Below are 13,991 nucleotides of genomic sequence, written 5' to 3'. Positions count from 1 at the left end.
CACCAAAAGCAAAGATATAAAAGAAAATAACAGCTAAATTGAACTCAGCCAAAATTAAAAAGTTTGCCCTGCAAATGACATAATCAAGAAAATAAAAAAACAACCTACAGAATGGGAGAAGATATTTGCAAATCATATGTCTGATAAGAGATTTGTATCTAGAATATATGAAGAACACTGATGACCCAACACTATAAGGACAAATAGCTCAATTAAAAAGTAGGCAAAGGATATTGAATATACTTTTATCCTAAGAAAATATACAAATGGCCACTGTGCACATGAGAAAATATTCAACTTCATTAGTGAGTAGAGAAATGCCAATCAAAAAACTACAATGAAATACCTACAACTTCAAACTAACCGGGATTATTACAATTAAAAAGATGGATAAGCAAGTTTAGTGAGATGAGTGTGTTGGAGAGATCTCTAAGCCCTGATGGTCCAGGATAATTTCATCAGGCATGAGGATCTTAGAGCAGAGAAAGATGAATGGAAACAGAGGCAAAAGTTCTAGCCAGCCTGCAGAGGCCAATGCAAATACCCAGAGCATGAATCACTGATCAGACACTTTCCACAAGCTTTGTGGCCCAATGAGGGGCCAGGGTCTCAGAAACCAGAGCACTCATAGCCAGCTGATGGAGATGATGGTGCATTTACAGTAGACCATTGAAGACTGTAACATACAGCTGATACCCACCCAAGCACTTGCAACAGAACCTGACACTGGAAGAGCAGAGGAACAATCAGGCCAGTCAGGAGCAGGAAGCTCTCTTGGACCACTTAATCTATCAACTGGTCTACCTCCTACAGTCTGGGGCCATGGGTGGCCTGGAGCTCCAACAAACTGTTCTGCCCTTCCCAGGACTCTAGGAGTGATGTCAGAGTTGGGCAGTGAGCCCATCATCCAGGTAGCCCAACCTCCTAGTTCATCAACTGTGAGATTTTGAAGCTGCATTTGTCAGCCTTGACCTGTCCAACCATAGGATTGACATCTCTGCCTTGTACCACTCCAGCCTCTAGGATGACAAGAGCTGCCATGGAGACGAATACCAGGAAGACAAGAATACTTTGGGCTTCATTAACCCTGGTACTGATGAGCATAAGCTGTGTACTGATCTGATGACTGAAATCTTAAGTCGGAGAGACGTGAACTGCATTGAAGAGATCCTGCTGCAATATCCCAATTAGAGAGGGCAATCATCTCTGAGGAAGAAGTGACCCTGTTCCTGACCTACTACTGCAAGGCAGGTGCCCACCTTGATCCAGAAAACTTTGTTTTTCTAAATGATTGTTGCTCTGTCTTTTCCATCCTGGCCACAGTTTTGTGTGATCCAATTAAGGCCTTTCTGACTCCTCACTCCCTTCTATGGTGGTTTCCTCTTCAGTTTCCAGCTGTGTGTGAAAGTTGAGCTGATGCTTGTCCGCTGATGTGAACACCCATGCTTTCCAGCTCATTTTGTACAAGTTGGAGAAAATTCTCAAGCAGGGCTTTCTCTAACTTGTACAAAATGAGTATTAATCCTCAGAATCCTCTGGATGGCTTCTATTCCCTGGACTCACTGAAGGAATACCTGGAATTTGCCAAGAGATACAACCTCCATGTCATCATAGATGAGATTTACAGGCTGTCTGTGTTGGATGAACACGAAAATGTTCTGGGCATGGAAAGTTTGTCTGACCTCAACAATACCCATGCGATCAATCAGTCAGTACCAATAAGGACTTTAGCATCTCTCGCATTGGCTTAGGTGCTCTGTACACCCACAATAAGGAGGTGAGCCCTGCCGTGAGCTCTGCAGCTTTTCTGGCATCACCCAGGACAAGCCCTGTTGGCTGCTCCAGCGCAGAAAACAGATTGAAAAAGTTTATCTGCTCACTAACTCTCACAGGTGCATTATCAACAAGTGAAGGTTTTTAAGATCCCCTTTCTTAATTGTGGCTCTGGCCTCTATGTCTGAGTCAACTTGGAACACATCCTGGACCTATATGCATGTGAGGAAGAGCTGCTCCTCAGTTGTGCTTCCCGAACAGCAAGCTGATGTCCTGTGGTGAAACCTACAAGTATAAGGTGCCTAGAATTTTCCACCTAATCGTGGTGGGTAAACTCATCTGCTAAAACACACCAATGCATCAGTTCTATCAAGTGCTTCTATGGAGAAAAGCAGGATTTGATATTGAAGTGGCTGGAGGATGTGCAGAGGGAGTGAGTAAGCCCTCTTCCCCTAGTCAGTCACTCCAGCCAATCACATGCTCAGGGAGGCTTGTTATCAGCCCCTGGTCTAGAACGCTGGGGCACTGAGCTGAACTGATGCCGTGACTGAGCAAACAGTGGGCTCTTCCAGGAAGGGGCTCACGTGACTCAGTCATCAACCTCCTTCAGCTGAGCATCTGTCAGTTTTGGAAGCTTTGCCTCCTTTCCTTATTTGCTAGCTATTGCATGTGCAAAACATTTTTATGGGATTGGAATGGGAAAGCCTACAGGAAAAAAAGGAAACTCCTCGGGGCCCTGTTCAGTTGGATTTATTTTTGTCTTTGATGTCTTCTAAATTCCATATTCTTTGAAGTCCAGGCCTGTTCTTTTTCTTGTTGATATTTTTCATAATCACCTTTGGAAGTTAGATGAATTTTTGTCCTTTAAAAAATTCTAAGGGAGGTTACATGTGATGAATACTGTCAGGGGCAGGCCAGAAAGGAAGGGAAAAAATGACCCCTAACTGATGGAACATATTCCAGGCATTAGAGGCACTGTCCCATAGGATCCTGACAAGGTCACACTGTCCTTGTCCATGAGTGATTGGACTGAATGGCAGGGTGGAGGCAGAATTCCAGAAGCTCCTACTTCTTTTTCAAAAGGCTTTTAAAATGAATGTCTTGTGATGAGCCTGGGGTCTTTCATTTCCATCTCTGGTGTTTTCAGCTGTTTTAATCACACCACTTGAGTTTCTCTGCAAACCTTTTGCATATCTGAGATCTAGTGTGAACACTGCTGCTGTGAAATGAGTTGGGCAGGGACGACCACCGTTTTATAGATGGTAATAGGGCTTTTAGAAACAACTGGTGGCTTTGGTCAGTCATTTGGATTTGTGGTCATCCTCCCTCTTGGGTCTAGGTTTGGGGGTTCTTGTGCTTCAGTAATAATGTTCTTTTATAAAAAAATAAAAACTAAAAAAAAGAAGTGTACCAAAAAATCCTAATTCTTCAAGTTGTTTTTTTTTTTTTTTTAAATACCAGATAGTGTTCTTTAGAAATTGACTACAGCTAATAAAAAGAGAAAGGGAATTCATTGGAAAGATGAGGGAGCTACTGTGACCAGACATGCTCTTCTTAGGGCCTCTGAAATAGCAGCTAATAGACAGTCTTATCAGGGCACTGTCCCTAAGATGGGAGGGATGATACCTTCCATGGAAGAGATAGACTGTTTCTGTCTCCTGTTCCACAGATTCAAATAATAAAGTCGGGGGGGTGGGGGGGCGGGGAAGAACACTGTCACATCTACAAGTATGGAATCTCCCTCTATTCTTTAGGTCTTTAATTTCTCTCAACAATGCTTCTCTAGATTTTGGCGTAAAAATCTTATACAAATTTTGTTAAATGTATCACTCTATTATGCTTTTCATGTTATCTTACATGTCTTGTTAATTAATTCACCTTCTAATCGTTTGTTGCTAGTATACTGAAATAAGTGATGCCTATAAAATGAACCTTGTATCTATCAAGAAAGTTGAAGATTCTGAGGTTTTACTATGGTGCTTTGTTTTGTACCCGTGTTCAGTTGTCTCCAATTCTTCACGACCCCATGGCCTGTTGCCCACCAGGTTCCTCTATTCATGTAACTTTCCCTGCAAGAATATTGGAGTGGGTTGCCATTTACTTCTCCAGGGGGTCTACCCAACCCTGGAATTGAACCCATGTCTCTTGCATCTCCTGCATTGACAGGCAGATTACCACCGTGCCACCTGGGAGACTTGAGGTTTTACCGTACTTGCAAACTAATAGATTCCATGGATGCTGACAGAAGGCAAGAGAAGCCTGGATCACAGACAAATGACAACTTATTAACCACAGTAATAGCAGTAATCAGAGTATTAATTTTTGCTTAGGTTCCCCAAGCCTTGTTTTCAACAGGGCAAAGTGAGGAGGATCGAGTGACACCTGCATGTGCAATGGGGTGGGTTGCAGGAGAGGAAACCCACATTTAGGGACCCTGATTCTTTCGTAATGACCAGTAGGCCTGCCTAAAATTTGGCCCCAAGGGAGGCATTATTTTTACTATACTGAAAAATTGTATTCATGATTTTAGTTCAACAATCCTTGCTTTACAGATAAGGATTCTGAGCCCAGGGAGGAAAATCAAGCTTTTACATCCATTTCTTTTCTCCTTATCCCCATGGTGCTTATTCTTGGTCAATTATTACCTCAGGCTTAGCTTATTGTCACAGATTCCCATATTCATACCAATGTTCCTAAAGTTCTCCTTTGATTATTTAATTACTTAATTGAAATGTTATTAATTCTTTAAATAATGCATGTTGAACATTCCTTACTTTTCACCTATGTTCCAGGCTCTGAAGTAAACATGACAGATAGAGTTGTGCTGCTCATGCTGTAGGAAGTTTCTTTTTTGCCTTCTCGTAGGGGAGACAGATAAGTATAACAACAAAATATATGTGTCCTGTCTGAGAAGGAAATATGAATATTATGAAGAAAACCAAAGAAAATCATAAAAGTATAGAATGATGGTGTAGAAAGTGCTATTTTTGATCCATCCTTGTTTGAGGAGCATGGTGAACAGGTGCAATAGTGAAGTAAGGGATCCTGCTAAGAAAAGATCCCAGGAGAAAGCACGGCAGTAATGCTGCACTAAACAGCAAGTCCAAAGGCCTAAGGCAGGAGCACTCTGATGTATTTGAAGAGCCAGAAATGGCAACCCGCTCCAGTATTCTTGCCTGGAGAATCCCATGGACAGAGGAGCCTGGTATGCTACAATCCACGGGGTCACAAAGAGTCAGACATGACTGAATGACTTCACTTTTCTAGTGTGGCTGGAATGGAGGAAATCTGGTGACGAATGGTGAGAGATAAAGTCAGAAAAGATACAGGACGGCCAGGTCATTAGAGTCCCCTATCCCAGCCTAATGTTTCTTCAAATTCCAGTGAACAAAGTACAGACCCCTTGATTGAGTAACCAAGGCTCCCCACTAATTTTTTTTCAACCTTTTCCAACTTTACTTTAATAGTCCCCTTACATGAATACTTCACATCAGCCCAACAGTCTTCATCAGACCCCAAATTACTTCTCATGGATCTGCTATTAGAATGATTTTCCTTATGCAACCTCTGACTATTGAGATTGGCAGGATCTTCAAGGTCTAGTTCCGAAATCCTGCTTGTCAGTTCCATGGATGAAGTTGTATCTCCACATTAGACTTTACGTTTCTCTGTGTGTGTTTTATCGTTTCTGTGGTGCATTCCAGGTTCCTAGAGACTTGAAGATAGCACCTTTTATCCCATTTATATCTAGTGTGGAGCCTTATAGGTATTAAAATATGATATAAAGGTTATTTGAGGAAAGAACCATATGTTTACAATTTTGGAAGAAAAAAGCTCTTCTAAGTTGCATCCTCTCATCTGAAGAATAAAATAGGGAAATGATAGAAACAGACACTATAATTTATTTCTATATTATTATTTATCTGATATTGAGTGAATGCTAATATGAATGAGAAAATGTCATAAAAGAATGGTCTAGGTTTTTTCCAAGTGTGGTAAATTCTCACGACTCTGAGACCCCATGTGGAACACTCTAAGCAAAGATACTGGAGTGGGTTGCCATTTCCTTTTCCAGGGGATCTTCCCAACCTAGGGATCAAACCAATGTTTCCTGCATTGGCAGGTGGATTCTTTACTGCTGAGCCACCAGGGAAGTCCCCCTTAAATAAAAAATACTTTTTAATCACTTTTCATTTGGAAACCTAAACAGTGTAAACTAATCCATCACTTATGAATCTCCAATTGTAAATAATGAAACTATAAAATTGTAGGTATGGCTATGCCAAAGCTTTTGACTGTGTGGATCACAATAAACTGTGGAAAATTCTGAAAGAGATGGGAATACCAGACCACCTGACCTGCCTCTTGAGAAATCTGTATGCAGGTCAGGAAGCAGTAGTTAGAACTGGACATGAAACAACAGACTGGTTCCAAATAGGAAAAGGAGTATGTCAAGGCTGTATATTGTCACCCTGCTTATTTAACTTATATGCAGAGTACATTATGTGAAATGCCAAGCTAGATAAAGCACAAGCTGGAATCAAGATTGCCAGGAGAAATATCAATAACCTCAGATATGCAGATGACACCGCGCTTATGGCAGAAAGTGAAGAAGAACTAAAAAGCCTCTTGATGAAAGTGAAAGAGGAGAGTGAAAAAGTTGGCTTAAAACTCAACATTCAGAAAACAAAGATCGTGACATCCGGTCCCATCACTTCATGGCAAATAGATGGAGAAACAGTGGAAACAGTGGCAGACTTTATTTTCTTGGGCTCCAGACTCACTGCAGATGGTGACTATAGCCATGAAATAAAAAGATGCTTACTCCTTGGAAGAAGAGTTATGACCAACCTGGACAGCATATTAAAAAGCAATGTAAGTAGTAAGTAAGACATCACTTTGTCAACAAAGGTCTGTCTAGTCAAGGCTATGGTTTTTCCAGTGGTCATGTATGGATGTGAGAGTTGGACTATAAAGAAAGCTGAGGGCTGAAGAATTGATGCTTTTGAACTGTGGTGTTGGAGAAGACTCTTGAGAGTCCCTTTGACTACAAGGAGATCTAACCAGTCCATCCTAAAGGAAATCAGTCCTGAATGTTCATTGGAAGGACTGATGTTGAAGCTGAAACTCCAATACTTTGGCCACCGGATGCAAAGAACTGACTCATTGGAAAACACCCTGATGCTGGGAAAGATTGAAGGCAGGAGGAGAAGGGGATGACAGAGGATGAGATGGTTGGAGGGCATCACTGACTCAATGGACATAAGTTTGAGTAGGCTCTGGGAGTTGGTGATGGACAGGGAGGCCTGGCGTGCTGCAGTTCATGGAGTCACAAAGAGTTGGACATGACTGAGTGACTGAACTGAAATGAACTGAACTGAACTAAAATAATATTTCTTTTAAGAGTTTCAATAATCTCAGAAGATTTTATCAGTACTGTTGCTGACAAGGAAATTGTACAATTTGTTACAAACACATTTAGGAAATTGGAATTGATTTTTTCTCAAGGCTTTTATAAACTCATCTTTCAAGACCTGATAAAATTTTGATGTCTCACAGTAATACAAGCAACTTTTTGCCCAGTTTATCTCTTTTTTCTCTTTCTCTTGCTTTTAGTCCTTTTTCTTTCCTTTCAAATTATGTTTTCTTTGTTGTTTTGTTAAAATCATGCATGCTAATTTTAAAAATCAAACACTTAGAATATATATAACCAAAATATTATCCACATAAAAGTAGAATTTTAATGTAATATTCTTTAATCTGTATTTTTTGTATTTGACTTAGCATTATTTCATGGCTAACAATAAACATAGATTTTTATCATTATTTTAATTACCTTGCAATATTTGTTTGCATATTTGTGCATACCTAGTTCCCACACCTCTCTAAGGGTCATATTTCTAGTTTCAGAATAAACTCATTATCTTCCACTGATATAATGGAGGAATTATTGTTATGAAATAAAGCTTCAGTGAAATAATTTGCAAGCAGTGTTATACATTTAAGGATGCTTTAATATTTGTAGTAGCATCAATTTTTCAATAGCAAATATTTGGCCAGGTGTGACATAGACAACATATATTTGAGATTGGGTGAGTTTCTAGAAGTGAATTGAATTAAATGCTTTGTGATAAAGTTATTTTTACCCTAGCTCACTGATTCTTAATCTTGGCATACATATTACATTCATATACATGCTTTGAACTTTTAACAAATATTGACATCCAGACTGTATCCCAAACCAGTGAGATTAAATCTTTGGATGAAACCAGAGCTTCTGCTGAGTCTAAAGAGAGAGAGTTGAGAACCATTGAGACTAATTCCAAAGTAGTTTGTGCAGAATTTATAAAAATTGTGTCCTTTTCATTTTGAGAAGAATGGAAGCTCATCTTAAAATTGGGGAAATACGTATACATGTGGAGTTTGTTCATTCTAGTTTGCAGAATCTCTTTTTGTGTATGCCACCTACTGCTAGATACTCTCTGAGAATCAAAATCAAGCATTTGGATGGTTTTAAAAGAACCTTTTATGGTTACTTATCTTTCTAACAAGTACATGCCACAGTGGTTGCCTTGAAGGCTCAATGCTCCTGGAAATATATAAGTTTGTGGAAACTTCATTCTAAGTGGAACATTCAATGCAGAATCTTGAATTAGCTAAATTAAAGTCATAGATGGCTTTCTTGAAAGAGAGTAAAATGTAAGAATGGGGAGCAAAATAGAAAAGATGAGAGGAAGTATATTGTCACTTTACGTGACTGAATTGAATTTTGATATGAGTGATGCCTCAAAGCCATAGGTGTAAGTAGTGACAATATCTTATTATTTATTTCACTAGCTATAGAAATAAAGGGACCTTTGTCTACCTGCACAAACTTCACAGCCCCAAAATCTAAAGCATCCAATAAAGGCAGTTTTCATCTAAATAAAGTCTACAGAAAGCAAAGTTTCCAATGGAACATTGACAAATGATAGGCAAAAATTTCTCACAAACACATTGAATCTTTTGCTTTCTTTTCTTGTGTTCTTTTTTTTTTAAAAAATCACACATAAAATGATGGTAAAGGGCAAATTAGAACTAAATGGAAAACTTCTGTTTTCAAATTAATATTGTTTCAATTCTCAAGTACCTGGAGAGTTTGCATTTTGAGTAGAATTTTAAGATGTAATGTCATGAAAGAAAAGAAGTGAAAATGTATTTGTTGTAGATAAGAGTTTGTAAAATGGGTGAAAATGCAGAAAATAAATCAATATAACTGGATTTTCACCAAATTATTACTGGGTGGATGTGGATTTTGAATCTAAGAGTATTACAGAATACATCTCACACCAAATAATTCAGTGGTGCTTTTTTTAAAGCAGCTATAACATATTGAAAGAATAATTTGATGCCATTTTATGTTAAGTATGGATCACAATAAACTGTGGAAAATTCCGAAAGAGATGGGAATACCAGACCACCTGACCTGCCTCTTGAGAAACCTGTATGCACGTCAGGAAGCAACAGTTAGAACTGGACATGGAACAACAGGCTGGTTCCAAATAGGAAAAGGAGTACGTCAAGCCTGTATATTGTCACCCAGCTTATTTAACTTATATGCAGAGTACATCATGAGAAACGCTGGGCTGAAAGAAGCTCAAGCTGGAATCAAGATTGCTGGAAGAAATACCAATAACCTCAGATTTGCAGATGACACCACCCTTATGGCAGAAAGTGAAGAGGAACTAAAAAGCCTCTTGATGAAAGTGAAAGAGGAGAGTGAAAAAGTTGGCTTAAAGCTCAACATTCAGAAAACTAAGATTGTGGCATCTGGTCCCATCACTTCATGACAAATAGATGGGGAAACAGTGGAAACAGTGTCAGACTTTATTTTTTTGGGCTCCAGACTCACTGCAGTTGGTGATTGCAGCCATGAAATTAAAAGATGCTTACTCCTTGGAAGGAAAGTTATGACCAACCTAGATAGCATATTAAAAAGCAGAGACATTACTTTGCCAACAGGTCTGTCTAGTCAAGGCTATGGTTTTTCCAGTGGTCACGTATGGATGTGAGAGTTGGACTGTGAAGAAAGCTGAGCACCGAAAAATTGATACTTTTGAACTGTGGTGTTGGACAAGACTCTTGAGAGTCCCTCGGACTGCAAGGAGATCCAACCAGTCCATCCTAAAGGAGATCAGTCCCGGGTATTCACTGGAAGGACTGATGCGGAAGCTGAAACTCCAGTACTTTGGCCACCTCATGCAAAGAGTTGACTCGTTGGAAAAGACCCTGATGCTTGGAGGGATTGGAGGCAGGAGGAGAAGGGGACGACAGAGGATGAGATGGCTGGATGGCATCACCGACTCGATGGGCATGAGTTTAAGTAAACTCCGGGAGTTTGTGATGGACAGGCAGGCCTGGTGTGCTGATTCATGGGGTCGCAAAGAGTCGGACATGACTGAGCGATTGAACTGAACTGTGTTAAGTGTAATTTGCAAGGGGTTTCCGTGGTGGCTCATCAGTAAAGAACCTGCCTGCACAGCAGGAGGTTCAGGAGATACAGGTTTGATCCCTTGGTCAGGAAGATCCTCTGGAGGAGGAAATGGCAACCCACTTCAGCGTTCTTGCCTGGAGAATCCCCATAAACAGAGGAACCTGACCAGCTACAGTCTATAGAGTCACAGAGTCTGACACAACAGAAGCGACTGAGCACACACGCACTTACTTACTTTGCGAGTTATGTTTTTTGATTGTTTGAGTTTAAATCCATAAAGTTTATGGATTTACTATATGGATTACTATAGCATACCCACATTGCTGCTATAGCATAGCTTATTGTTTTAGCAAATATTCCCTGATCAAGGATGATTAATTAATAGTAGACAGTCCTATAATTTCATATGAAAGTTATATGGAAAAAAATAAACAGGATCACTTTGACAGTTGCAGTGGTTTTCAATACTTAGAAACTTGGCAATATTTAGGTAAAATGTTAAGATAAATTATTTCAATGTTTTAAAATGTTGGGATAACCTTTAAGTATAAAGTTACATTTTCTTTTCTCCACAAATTAAATTATGTTTTATTTAAAGAGTTTGCTTTAGATAATAGCACTTCACAGATATAAGGATTTTGCAAAAGCTCTTGTAATTCAGACAACTAGCACTCTTAGAGCACTGGGTTCACAAAATGGTTTAGAAAACTGTCAAAAATAGAAGAGATCAATGAAAATTTTTCAGAAGAGCAGAATTTCCAAATTCATCACTCGAATCAGTCAGAGTTTAAGTCATTTTTCCTGGGAATGATTTAGGACAAATAGGTATGAGATGGTGGGACTGGACTAAAAGGTGTTCTCTCTTTTTTTTTTCCTTCCAGTTTTACTGAGATATAATTTACATACTGTATAAGTTTAAGAACTGTATAAGTTTCAAGTGCACAGCATAATACTTTTAGTTAGATATATAATGAAATTATTACCACACTGTTTCATGAACATCTATCATCTCAAGTAGATACAAAATAAAAACATTTTTTCCTTATGATAAGGACTCTTAGGATTTACTCTCTAAACAACTTTCATATATAATGTAAGTAGGGTTATATTTATCATGTTGTATATTGCATTCCTAGTACTTATTCATCATATAATCGGAAGTTGGTACCTTTTGCCTATCTTTATCCCATTCCCCCATTCCCACTCACCATGTTATTTTTTTATCTTAAAAGCACATATGTATATCAATTAAATAATTTATTTATGATCACATTTTTTTTCACATCACTATTTTTTGTTTCAGTTCTGTTCTAGTATGAATTCAGAACTGCATTGTTTTGAAGCAGTGTTAATTTCAGCATATGTGAAAATTTTGTTCTAGAGTTGGATACTGTTATATTATTTTATTTTGTACTACATATGGTAGTGGTGGAGGGAAGCTACAAAAAAAAAATGTACAGTATTAGGGAAGCCTAATTGCATATGGTGATGAGCACATGTGATTGTAGCCAGGAGCACTGATTTCCAGCTTAACATTTGCTTCATTCTCCTTGTATGACCCTGGCTAATCATTCAGCCCACCTGTGTTTCTGTTCCTTCAATCAAAGGGAGAGAATAATTTCTATCCAATCATACAAAAATTATAAATTCTTAAAGTGCAGAGATCTTAACATTTTCAAGAGTTTTTCCTAGCATTTTTTTTTTTTTTTTTTACAGTTCTATGCACTGGTAAGCTCAGTGGGTAAAGAATCTGCCTGCAATGCAGGAGACCTGGGTTCAATCCCTGGATTGGGAAGATCCCCTGGAGAAGGGAGAGGCTACCCACTCCAGTATTCTAGCCCAGAGAATTCCATAGACTATATAGTCCTTGGGGACACAAAGAGTCGGACAGGACTGAGCTCCTTTCACTTAGACTTCAGGCGCTGGTAGGTACTTGAAAATAATTGACCTGATGTTTAATAGATGAATGAAATTAATCCAGGCATTAGGCATACAATTTATTAAATTACTATTAAATAATTATACCACGGTATTGTCAAAGAAGACATATAGATGGTTTAGGAAGACATATGTCATTTAATTACCTTCATTAAATCTAAGACAGTAATAATATGATTTAGCTGAATATCACTGCTCTGGGCTCAGAAGGCTTAGGGTCCAAGAACAGCCTGGAGTCCCATCAAAATCATTAATCCATGGAGTTGCCTGGATAGAAATGTTTTCTGAGGTCTTCTCTTTGTCATTCTATGGCAGAGGAAAGCAATGGTCTTGTATCCTAGACCAGATGTTTTTGCTTCTTTTTTTTGAGTTCTTCCTTTCATGACTTGGTCAAGTCCTTGACTGCTCTAGCTGGCTGACTTCTCTAAAAGGTTGAGGTAGGTGTTCACAAGAGTTTCTCAGGTTACGAATTTCAGATCATTTATGGGGCAATGTCCGTTTTTTTGTTGATTCTTATTTTCTATTCACATTTTTAGTAAATTAAAACAAGGTTTCCTTCTGTTTCTGTGTTCAATAATGTTTGTTGTCACCTTACTGACACTTTATTTATGAATGAAACAGAAGACAAAATAACAACAGCAACTCTGCAATACATTTTAAAGGAGAAATAGGAGAGTTTGATTCTGATCCTTCTTTGCCAAGGAATCTGTGGGGCCTTTTCACAGTCCAACTTGTCCAAGGATTAATCCTGTTTCAAGGCAAAACATTTCCAAAATTGCTAGTGAATGTGGAGCATACAGTTCTGGAATTACTCCTGGTAACTTGAACGAACTATTCTGCAAAATTTCATACTATGGGAGAAAGGAGACCACAGTGACAGGAAGGCCCTTCTTGCCAAATGGGTGAAGTTAGAAAGAAAACACAATGTTGACATGAAGGAAAAACAAAGAATTGCTTGAATTTCTTTAGAGAATGCAGAAAACTCCACAATTGTTTTACTATCTGGTAATGATTAAGGATGCTTTAAATTTGTTGTGCCATAGAAAGTTAGATATTGAAATAGAATGAGTATCTATTAACATTTTAAAATATTATAATTTTCTATCTTTCTTTTTAAAGAAATTCCTATGGCTGATTCATGTTGAGATTTGACAGAAAACAACAAAATTCTGTAAAGCAATTATATCTTAATAGAAAATGAATTAAAAAGAAAGACAAAGAATTTTTTTTCCAAGAGATTTATTAGTTTACAAGGTTTAGATTCACCCTGATCCTTCCTTGAGGATCCCAGCTCTCTCAGGAATTCATGTTGTTTACAGGTGTATATTTACCTAGACTGTAGGTGGCTTAGCATTATTTCCTGGCTTCCCATTCATTTGTGCAATTGTCAAGGCAATACATGGAAAGATGAGTCTGAATACCTGGGTCTTACTCACTGTTAAATCTTATTTGGTGACACTGAGTAAGAATCTCTCTAGGCTGTTATTCTCAACTATTTTAATCCTCAAACTAGGATCCCAATACCTCTCTGGGTCCTTTAGGATGTCAGGGAAAACTGAAAGCTTTATTGAACTTAAAAAAAAGTTTAATTGAAATCAATTATGTTCTTCTCGATTAGGGTACATAGTCTGAAAGAAACTGTTTCTTTACTTTTTTAAAGCAATAATAGCAGTTTAATGTAAGACCACATGTGGTAATAAGAGCATGTTACCCCACAAGTAGTCTCATGCTGAGCAGGTATTCTGGCTGAACATCATTATGTGCATTAAATTATTTAATTAATAAATCATAATTTGGTAGGTACAAA

At 38.4% G+C, this 13,991-nt stretch overlaps 1 pseudogene; it reads left to right on the top strand.

The window, feature by feature from the left end:
• Positions 1 to 878: 878 nt before the first annotated feature.
• On the top strand, positions 879 to 2,042 carry LOC133046616 (probable inactive 1-aminocyclopropane-1-carboxylate synthase-like protein 2; annotated as a pseudogene).
• Positions 2,043 to 13,991: the final 11,949 nt, after the last annotated feature.

The sequence above is a fragment of the Dama dama genome, chromosome 25 (assembly GCF_033118175.1).
Source record: "Dama dama isolate Ldn47 chromosome 25, ASM3311817v1, whole genome shotgun sequence".
In the NCBI taxonomy this organism is placed as follows: Eukaryota; Metazoa; Chordata; class Mammalia; order Artiodactyla; family Cervidae; genus Dama; species Dama dama.
Note: the sequence above shows the minus strand (reverse complement) of the source record. Positions and strands in the feature narration are given on the sequence as shown.